Genomic DNA, 12,139 nt, shown 5'->3' on the forward strand with positions numbered 1-12,139 from the left:
TTTCTTTATGTGTCTCGTCTTATTTTTACTTTCTTTCCAAGCTATTCGCCCCAACAGTTTTTAATTTTTCATGTTAATTTGTATATCATTAGTTTTAGCATGTTTATAGCTTTGCTTATCATCATGTATGCCTCCCTTGGGTTTTCTGCATGTAGGTCCTCATCGTGGAACTGAGACATGTGAACGTTACACTAAAACAAGCATGTTATCAAAATTGGAATTATCTATGTTTCTGTTTACTGACGAGTTGTAGCACTGTAGAAAAATATTTCTAAAAAATACAGTAGAATGACAAATAGTTAAAAGCAAGATCCTGTGCATTATACACATGCAGACAGAAATACATCCTGCTCACTGTGCATCTTTAAACACAGAAGTACATACTGTAGGCTGTAATATAGTATTATATATTTGCAATTTCCAGTTTGCAGAACAAGATGAATACCTTGTGCAGGTTTCAGCTTTTACACCTCCACAAGAAAAGGAAATGTGAAACATGATGGTGGCAATTAGTACTATTATACTGTGAGAGATGCTGTGTGCTGCCTTAAAGGATAATGGCATCTTTCCAAATACAAACTCTATAAGAATCTCGGCTACAAATAAGACATCATGTTACTATGAAACTACTTTACTACAACGTCCTTTGAAAGTAAAACTATGACATAGTGAAGGAGTTACACACCTTTGGTGTGGTGGTGTTGTGTTAGTAAGTGTTAAAGGGTTTTCCTTCACTGTAGCCTGCATATTAACAAAGTTTCAGAGGAGGGCACCGAATATGTTTACTTCAAGTATCTGTGTAATTGTATAGTAAAACTGATTCTTTTCAATTGTTCTGGGAAAATCAAGCTGGAAAGAAGTTAAATATCTTACAGCTTTGTGTTTGGAGTTGAAACTGTGGCAAAATCACTGTATGTGACAATATCTGAGAATGTCATATAGTTATGCTATTTACTTGTCCCATATCCAGAAACTGACTTTCTTTGACACCCTTGACACAGTACCCATTATTGAGATTCAGAGAGTAAGGTAGCCCTTGATGATATTTGAAACTGTGTCAGATAACATAATCATACGATACTCAAATGCAATAAGGAGACTGTCTACTGTCCACCAAAATAATATACTGGTTTTCCTTCCAACATCTTCTCCATCCCTGGATCCAAATAGATGAAAATTGTTTTTCAGTATTGAGGAGGAAGGGACACAATCATCTGTCTCAAGACCTAATGTCTACTTGTTATAGTGGATGCTGCTTTCATTGCCGCAGAAAGTTGGTGGGGATAGTTGCAGCGTGGAAGGTGATATCAGGTGTGATGAATGATGAAAATCTGTGGCAAGACAGGCAGAATGTTAAAGGTAGGGTAGGAGATCCTGGATTTTGAGTCCAGCGAAGCTGCATTTTGAAAATACACAGGTCAAAAGTCCCAACCCTTTTCTTCAGATTCCCCCCGAAGCCACGCCTCTAGAGTACATGAACGCGCAATGCTTGTTCACGAGCACGAAGGTGCTGTTCTGACAGCAAGCATCGATCGTTGCCGTATTTAGTATTTAGTATATGCTAACTATACGTTTAATAATGCTAGGTGCTAGCCAAGCTGGCTATAGTTTAGCGTCCTGCCAAGCTTCTGGTTGCGTAATTCGTTCACAAAGAAGGGAACGCGCACAGGGGGAAGGAGGGGGAGGGAGGAGCAGATTGCAGTTTGATAGACGCATCAGAATCCAATCATTGTTAACGGTCCGTTCAGTATGATTGGATACTGTTTTTCCTAGATTGTACGTTCTAGAGGCCACTAAAACTTTTCATTTTTGTGTCAAAACTTTTAATTAATTGGTTGCAATGGGGGTGTGAAGAGTATTTCAAGCAATATGTAAAAAAATGCTCCAGAAAACGAACCCCTACCCCGCCTTTAAGTGAAGCGTTTCGACTTCAGAATGTTAAGCAAAAAATGTTTTCAGCATTTATGCCATGTCATTTATGCTCCAATCACATACACCAAACCAATGATGCAGAGTATGTCCAAATACAGTTATTAGTTGAAAATTAGTTCATATCAAATCATTGCTAATTTGAAAGCAAAAGGGTACATTATATTCATATTTATTGTCCATGAATAACTTTTTAGCATTCTGAGGGTTTGGGGTCAAATTGATTTCCAAAGTAATATTTTCAAATCATATAAAAGAGATAAGCCTTTGGAATATGAGTTTTCAGAAACATAAAGATGTGCAGCTCAACTTTTTATGGTTGAAACAGAGATGATGAGTTCAAAGATGACTACAAAATTATATTCTTGAATTGGGCTGAGTCTCCCATGGTAATCACGTTTCCAGCAGTCTGAACGCATCATGCAACTTGTTGTAGTAACCACATGGTGTCAGCATAGAGACATTACAGTACACACAGACTACAACTCTTTACAGTTTTTCTCTATTGGTTTGGCTCATTTCTTGAAACAGAAATTACATTCTCAAAACTCTAAGATCATTTGGCATAACACTCTTATAGTTCAGCACAACAGCATAGCTAACCTGCAAAAGCACATATCTCTCCCAAAACTGTTCACCCATGCTTCAGACCTGATTTCTTTCCCATGTAAAGAGTCAGTGCCACCCAAATTGCAAAGATCTTTCTCAATTGCCTAGGCTCATTTCTTGAAACAGACAGGACGTTTTCAACACTCTTTAGTACTTTTTGCAAAACTAAACTGAATGGTTCAGCAAAACACCATGGTTCACCAGCAAAAGCTCATATCTCCCCCTAAACAGTTCAGCCATGTGTCAAAATTAAGTTTCTTACTCATTCAAATAGTCAGTGCCCCCAAAATGCATTGTCCTTTTTGGCATTATGTGAGCACTCAAAGTCAAAATGTTTAGATGTTTTGTCACTATGGCATAGGACTACCTAACAGAATACAATAGTGTATAAAACTGAAGGAAAAAAGTTTCACAGTAAGATTAGCCTCAAAGCACACACAATACACTCATACCAACCATTTTTATTCACACAAATACTGTGAAGTACGTAACTTCCATACAGTATAGTATTGTAGAAGGAAAAGAAAAATATACATAGTACACATATACTGTAATATAAACACAAACAAAAAAAACAAAATTATGTGGCCTACAGTACTGTAAAAAAATCTGCAGCTTACAGAAAACACTATAGCAACACTTTACTGGTCGCTGTCGTCCCCCTCCCGCTCCCCCTCCCCCCCCCCCTCCACCTCCCCTGCCCCTCCCTCATGACCTCCTGGCCGTCCAGACGTTGCTGTCTGTCTGGCCACAGATTCTCATCAACATCGCAACGTATTTTTTCCTTGCAAGGCAACGCAGGAGGAAACGCCGTGCATGCCGCAACCATCCCCTACACTGATCTCCTGTAATGTCTAAAAATGCAGCGTCCGATGCAAGGAGCAGGGATCTTTGGTCTTGAGCATGATGCTCATACACTCTCCACCTCCAAGCAGAGAAAAACTCCTCAATAGGATTAAGGAAAGGGGAATAACATGAGATTCTATATGGTATTGATGGTATCATGTTCTTGGCCCATTTTGACAATTGAACAGATTATTGTGCATGTGATGACTTATACAATGAAATCATGCTGACATATTTTGGTGGAAGAACCATTAGACAAAGAATCAACTAATCAGTTCAGATCACCAAAATCTATTCACTTGGAAAATGTGCTAAATGTAGGCAAACTGTGCAAACTGTAGGCTACTTGTACTTAATCTTTTGCAGAGATGCACTGGAACAATTGACACGTGTATTAAGACAATTGCAATTTGATGAAAGCAATGAGAAATGCCATTCTGTTGTGAACAATTGCGAGGTGGTTTGGAGATTTGTCCATGTTATTTTGATAATGTAATTTCTGTTTCAAGAAATGAGCCAAACCAATAGAGAAAAACTGTAATACAAACAAAAAAAACAAGCAAAATTATGTGGCTATGGATGATCTATAATTGTGGCCCGAATTTCATCTGGGACAGCACGGTGTCTTCGTGCTCCTCGGCCTCTTCCCCCTATTCGACCACCACGCATCCTCACTCCTCCTCTTCTTCTTCTTCTTCCTCTTCCTCTTCCTCTTCCTCTTCCTCGAGCAGGAACTTGCCCTTGTTCATTTGCTTGGCCTGGTGCCTCCATGTTCAGAAGTTGGTCCTGGTCAAGCTCTTTATATAGGCCTACATGTTTGGCAGCACTCACAATCATGGACAGCATCTGTCAGGTAACTAACTATGCCTACCATTTGATTGGTCACCTGAGGTGCTTGAAACTCCTTCTTCGTTAGTAAAGTTCTAGTTTCACCTGATTGTCAATTACTGTCATGAATTTATCAAATGTTACATGAGATTCTATATGGTATTGATGGTATCATGTTCTTGGCCCATTTTGACAATTGAACAGATTATTGTGCACGTGATGACTTATACAATGAAATCATGCTGACATATTTTGGATAGAAGAACCATTAGACCAAGAATCAACTAATCAGTTCAGATCACCAAAATCGATTCACTTGGAAAATGTGCTAAATGTAGGCAAACTGTGCAAACTGTAGGCTACTTGTACTTAATCTTTTGCAGAGATACACTGAAACAATTGACACATGTATTAAGACAATTGCAATTTGATGAAAGCAATGAGAAATGCCATTCTGTTGTGAACAATTACGAGGTGGTTTGGAAATTTGTCCATGTTATTTTGATAATGTAATTTCTGTTTCAAGAAATGAGCCAAACCAATAGAGAAAAACTGTAATACAGCAGTTTTTGGTAACCTTAACAAGGTGTCTAAATACACAACAAGACTAGGATTTCTCAGCTTTTTTTATAAAGCCCACAATCTTTGAGTGAAATGCAACTGGTGAACAATTTAAAAAGATCTTTCTTAATGATAATGTTATTCTGGAATGGTACTGAAAAATCATAAAGTAATTTCAACTGTATTACTAATGCATTTATATCTAAGTGATTGCCACTGATAAAGGTGCCTCAAACAGCCTTGACCCAGTAAGACTTCAACAACCAAGACATGTTAGTTGCAGACTTCCAGACACATTCAGAGATTAGATACATTGCATCATTGTAATATCTAAACTTTTGGATGAGCTTCTTATACCACTGATACAGACTTGTGTCCCCTGTCTCTTGTATAAAAATAACTACAAAGCAAAAAGCCTAAATTAAACATTGGGTGGTCACAATAAAACAATCGCAGAAAATCGAATTCCATAAGGTATATACGCACTAAAGGCTCCCTTTATGAAGCTTAGTTTGTACAAGTAATAAACTGAACAAATAATTATGAATACGAAACCACCCACACAAGAAACGTAGACTTAAATAAGTGGAATGCAAAATGAACTAGGGTAGTGCTTAATGCACTGAGCTCCTTCATCTTATTTAATTAAGAAATAATGTACCAGATAGAGTGAACATAAAAAAAAGGCTAAAAGCAACATAATTTGCTTTACCTCAAAGGCTGAGTTCATCAGTGAGAGCTGTATGTCTTGAACATCAAAATTAAAAACCTCGGCTCTATTTTTAGTCATACATAGTACATTTAAAGCTTGTTTATGTGGCTGGTATTTCTATAGAAAAGAAACCTTTCAGCCTTGAGAAAGAAAAAAAAAAACACGAAGCAAGAAACTGTTACATATGAAGCAAGTATTTGCCTGTGTCATTGATACATACCTCTAGTTGAATGAAAAGGCAACCATATGCAGTTGTCTTCATTATAAAACGGACCATTATTGTATTTAAAGATTAGAATTATTTCTGGCTTGTACATGGGACAAGTTACTCAGAGAATGCCTGTGCATGGTGTGTGGAGGTTGTCTCATGTGAGGCATGACAACATCGCTGCAAGTTTGTTTTGATGTGGAGAAGGACTTTGTCATTGGCTTCCCTCTAGAAAAAGAGCATTGTGCCAGTCAGTAAAAGTCCCTCATGCTTGCCGTTATAACCACACAGAGCATAGAGAGATGGGACTTCTCTTAAGCTTAACAGGCCTTCAAACTATTGGGTGTGATATTTTTTGTATTGATAGCTCAAAAGCCTAATTATGTATTTCTTTACAATATCTATGTCGACCAGCTTATCTGATTAGGAGTAAAAGCTAGTTTAGCAGCACTCCCAGCAGTTATGAGAAAAGCACCAACATAGAACAATAGCTTGAAAAGTGGCAAACGTAGCTGTTGGGACCAGGAAAGTGACACATCCTCCGTGGCACACCAGTTTCCATGGTAACCTTTGATCACATCAGGGATAACAGAAAATTAAACTCTGCCAGCAGTTTGACAACAGTGGTAATAAAATCCTCCTTCGGAAACTTGGCATGAGGATAGCAGAGATAGCTTTTCCTTTTCTTGATTAAATTCTTAAGGAAGTTTCTCCTCCTGAGGACGTTATCATTTTATAGAGTCCCTCGGAAAAGTGACCTTTGAAAAAGGTCCCCAGAAAAACACCGCTAAAGATGTAAGATGACTGCTAAATAATTTTGAATAATTTTCATTTATATTCGCACAGAAGCAAACCAATTTAGGATGTCTAAACTACTAATAGAGATGTCATCATAATTTGTTATCTATAAAACAGGAAATGGCTCATCATGCCTGCTACAGTTTAAAAGCAGCTAATAACTCAGATTTACTGGCACAACACTTAATGAAGACTTCTCCCTCTGTGTAACTCCAAACCAGAGGTATTAGTTACTGGAGAAAGAGCGTTTGTAAAAAGATCCACCTTAATTGGACCTTAATTACCTAACCTCATGCATTAGATCATTTAAGCCATCTGGGAAGTCCACCATAACAAATTGTGATTAGAATAAGCATTTTCTATCACAATTATGAGTAAACGCCAACCACTCAGAACACAGAAGTGCAACAGGCGGAGCCAATCACTGAATGCCTGTATTAACCCGTGAATAGTCACCACTATTGACTGTTGTCAGGCTTAAAATGCCCATGCAGGTGCCAATTGAAGACTGACTGTTCTGAACTTCTGTGTTTTAGCCACTCGTCTTCCAAGATACCAGCTTTCTTACATCAATAGGTTTGAGAAGAAAATTTCATCATTGATTGAAAATAATCCGTAGTCTGAATTAGGCAAAAATCTATAAAAGTTTCAATTAAACAAATATATTGGTGAGTTAGCTAGTTGGAAGTATAGCTGATGGTTGAAACTGTTAGCTACAGTGTGAATAAAAAGTCAAAGAACTCTGCTAACAGTGTGGCTAAACCATAAATATAGACAAGGAGATTCAAGACTTATGAAGTCTATCTTACTCATGGACGAAAACCCTTTGCAAAAGTACTTAGAAAACTTACCTTTTAGATTCTTGATAGCAATGGATGAATGGTTGAAACTGTTATTTTTTCAGGGTTCAAGGTTTGTTGTTAAGTTTTTTCTATGTTCTCTTTATGTGTTTGTGTGTGTCTGGCTCCTGTTCCCGGTGGATGTGGCTGGCGGTGCTGCCTTGCTCATTCATCGTCCTTACCTGTGGTTGATCCTGTGTCTGCTGCTTAAAAGCTCCAGTCTTCTCACCTCTTGTCGCCAATTCGGTTGTTCTCCTCAGTGGTACAACACTGGCCAAGTTTTCATGTTGCTCAAGTTTAAGTTAAGATTTTGTGGCCCTTGCCACATCCTATTTTTACTTACCTTTCATGAAAACTATAACTGGATTCGCCACAGCTTTGCCAAGCAGCATACTAAAGGAAAGCCACTCTATGCTGCCATCATCGTTGCCATTACCATTACAAATTTGTTTCACAAAAGGGAAGTTACTCCAATCCTTTGTTGGATCCAAAAAACATGACATATTCAACCATAATTAAAAAGCTGTAAGCTGATTGCAGCCCAGGCCCACTTTGAAATTAGCTTAAATGAGAAATTTTAGAATGGGAGCAGTGGTGTTGAAGGTTGGGCACCATTCCCACTAATTCAGTAGTTGAATAGCAACAGATGTACAACAGCTGTTTGTTTCCTATTAAATTATTAATCTGTTTTCAAATCTAAGTGATTTAGAATGGTGTTTTTAGTCAGCATCCGAGTTTAATTGTCAGCATTTTAATAATTCATGAAGGTAAATTGTGTCTTAGCGGGAAAAGGTTCAATAATGGTGTTCTTTTCATATCATCAGACACTGGGCTTTTACTAAATAAATTATCTGTGTTGTATACTGCTTGCTGTATAGCCTTGGAGAGTCATTTCCACTGATTTAAAAGAAAGCAATTTTGCTGATGCCAATGAGTTTGAGTTTGAGTTTATTTAAAGCAGGGACAATACATATTATTGAACATATACATGTAAATATGCAAGATTATAGAAAATGGCTAATTTCCATCTTTAGTCCTTACCTCAACGGAAAGGACCATCATCAGGAAAAGATTGAGAGCTCTAATGTCACTTCTGGTTGCTTCACAAACATCCTAATTATTTAAAAATGTGAATGATGATTGGTCAATGGACATTAATTCCAGTTATGATCTAATGGTCTTTTTTGTCTTTTTTTAATTAGCTGGAATAATATTCACTGTAAGCTTTTTTTACATAGTCCTACATAAATGTAATCTATCCACAGACAAAATTAGGGCCTCAAATTATTTGTGTGAGTTTATATATCAGGACTAATTCTAGTTTTCCACTGACTTTTTGATAAATAACAATGGATGACTGACCTACAGATGATGTCTGGCCTTGTGATGAATCAGAAGTCATAGCCTGGATATAGGCAATTGGTAGTGCATGCAGTCAGTGGTTCACTGTCAAATGACTTTGTAGTCTGTTTGTGGGTGGCAGCATATGGTGCCTGTGCCTAGAGACTGTAGCTGCATTCACACAGGGCCGAGCAGCGAGGACACTTGGGACAGATGCTGCAATCTTCCTGACCCTGCAAATTGATAGAATCATGTGATACAGAATGGTTGAAAACAATCCATGGGTATAGGCAAGCATCAGAAAATAACTTCTTTGATTTAATTTTTTAATGTAATTTGGACAAACCATTCTTCAAAGCACATTTTCCAGCCAGCGAGATTGGTCCGACATTTGCAACAGAGACAGAGGGACAGAGCACTGACCTCCGGCAGATTAAATGATATTGTGAAGTCTCACACTAAGCCACAAGTGCAGGGTGGCCTTTTTTTCTCATTGGGAGCAGATGGTGTAGAACGCGAGCTAAGGCACAGAGGCAGAAACAGCAGTGTTTTGCTCTGGATTATTCTCAGAGACGGTGCTGGGATGGTTTATATGAACGATGAGTAAGCTCTGAGACCATCCTCCATGGGTGTGAGCATACAGGCTACATAGGCAGAGAGAGTGGGAGGAGAGAGAGAAAGACAGGCCGAGAGACAGAGAGAGCACTTCTGTCGTGAGACCTGGATTAGGCTCTGGCAACTGCATGCTGCTGTAGCGGCTGCTGTTTTGCAGATTGCTCTAGATTCTCAGAGATTATGTGCTATGTATGAATGACAAACTGAATGAATGAATGGCAACATGATATTCAAAACGACACTTCACGGTGTCTACAAGTGTTAGAATCATTTGGATCTTGAAAAGCAAGACATTTATTAAATGTATTTAGGCGTGTCAGACACTTTTGTAATATTAGGCGATTGACGTTGTTTTGTTGTGCAAAAATGTTGCATCCAGATTACAAATTTGAACTCTACCAAGGCAGATGGACATATATTTTGTTGTTCTTCATATATCTTTTGAATTTCCCCAATTGGGGGATGAATAAAGTATTTTTCTTTTCTATTCTATTCTATTCTATTTATGACCCCACCAAACGATAAATAGTTTTTGAAACAAAGGTGGAAATCTTTCTTCTCTGAAGCTGTCTTCTTCAAAATCGCTAGACTCTGTGACGACTGTAGCTCAATGGACCAATCACTGGTCACAAAATGACAAATGTCATCATCTTATTCACTATGAGACACGATTGTTTATCAAGTAGAGTTCATTTGCACAACTCTTAAAAAAAGATTATATGCCATGTTGCATATAAAGTAAAGACTTTATTTAACACCAGCATAAGACCTGTATAAAATTCCTTTGAACTACTCACAAAATAGGTTCCCTGTGATGATGTATTTATTCAGTTGCTTCCACTTAAGACTAAAAAAAATTCAGATGTATGATACAGCTGAGGTGAACAGTGACACCGAATTACTTGTATACTACTGTATATCTTTAACCTAGGCACAAAGCTCTGCATGATAACATTGTTTCCTATGTGTGCAGCTCTCAGATAATATCAGCCCCCAATACCCACCACCCCATCACCATCCTTTGCTTTTACCAGTCAGCACATGTGCCAGTATGAATCAAGTGTGATTTGAGAAGTGAGATGCACACAACAATGGTATGTCTCACAAAAGTCAAAACAAGGTAAGAGACCCTGAGCTAAATCAACTAAATTTCTATCCTAAGTTGCAAAGCTAAACACAGAGAGAAAGGAATAATTTTCACCTGACTGTAACTGAGCAATGGGTGTGTGCTGAGAAGTTTCAATGTGGCTGTTTCGTGAGTAATGGATATGAGCTACAGGCCACCTTATGCAATTCTGATTCTCAATTTGATCAAATACAATAGACAAAGCACTGTGGCCTGGGGAGGCCTCACTTTGTGGGTACAGAGAAAAAAATACTGCAAGATTATCTTTGTCTGTTACTTGCAAAGTCAAAAAATTGCTTCCCAAGCTGACTTTTAAAGTAAGCTCATTTCACAAAGCACTGCAAAACAAGTGTTTAGCTCAATCCTCAGAATGTAGGCCAATAATACTGAAGAGGAAAAATCCTTTTTTTTTGTTTCAATTTTATCTATTTATTTATTTATTTACACAGAAATGCACCAGTAGCAATAAGCACATTGATAAGACATTACAGGGAAAACAAAACAATGAATAGAAGACGGAATGATGAATAAAACTTCAGCTGGTTGCTGTTTACTTATTGCGGCTAGTCCAACATATTAACACCCCTTTACCCAAACTCCAGCCACGCACTAAATATTACATTATTGCTACCAACACCATCACTAATATTGATAATAAAAAAAGACAAATGCTGGCAAAAGTGGAGGTGTTGGGGCACCACAAGGACACTCCAGAAAGTGCTAGCAGGGTCAGTATTTTTATTACTTCACTACCTTCTAAGGTTATTGCTTTGAATTTCATGTCTGCATTTTCAATGTTGTTTCTTTTTATGTAGAGATTTTAATTCGATGTGACAAATGTTGGGCCTACTTTGGATCACCCACCAGACCAATATAGGAGGGGGCTGGCCCAGTGTGGGTTTAATCCTTTCCTAAACCGCTCCCAGACCCTGAGAAGGGAGCCTATCTATTAGGGATTGATGGTCGGATTTGGTCGTGGACTTTGTGAGGCAGAGGTTTATTATGACCCAACCTTACCCATTATGTTGCCCATTGCCAAGAAATCTGTCAGGTCACCCAAAAAGAAGAGTTAAAAGAATGACCACCTAACGTGTTTGTTTTCTGTTTGTTTGTTGTTGTTTTTTTATGTTTTGAAGGTGAGGTTATGGATAAGAATTCATTCTTTATACTGTCAATATATATTGTAAAATATATATTGTCTCTGGATGTAATTATGTTGTACATATATACATTAATTGTGCTCTCTCACACTCAATTGGCCAGATGTTTGATGGGCTTAAGCTGAAATACAGGGCCAGATGTTTCAAGACTGAAAGTGAGGTTTTGCATTATGCATACATTTTCATTTGTTCACCACATGGCTGCAGCCTGCACAGATTAGACGCACTTGAATGCCTGCATGAAAAGCAGACTATTGCTTTCATGCATCCATTCATGAAAATCTGGAAAAGAGTGTGTTTGCGTGTGTGTGTGTGGGGGGGGGGGGGGGGGGGGGGGATTATGTGCGTGTGTGTGTCTTTGCAATGGTGTGTGAGTGAGAGTGAGAGTGTAAAAATGCAATTGCACATCATAAAAGCAAACGCCTTTTCTCTAAAAGCCAAGGAATGCAGACAGTGCCACTGCAATTGCAGCACCATGGACAGCGTCTCAATCAGCACGTCAGTCAACTCTCCTCAAAATGATTTGAGTTTGATTTTGGTATTTGTTCTTTTCATTTAAAAATGCAG

The sequence above is a fragment of the Odontesthes bonariensis genome, chromosome 12 (genome assembly GCF_027942865.1).
Source record: "Odontesthes bonariensis isolate fOdoBon6 chromosome 12, fOdoBon6.hap1, whole genome shotgun sequence".
NCBI classification, from domain to species: domain Eukaryota; kingdom Metazoa; phylum Chordata; class Actinopteri; order Atheriniformes; family Atherinopsidae; genus Odontesthes; species Odontesthes bonariensis.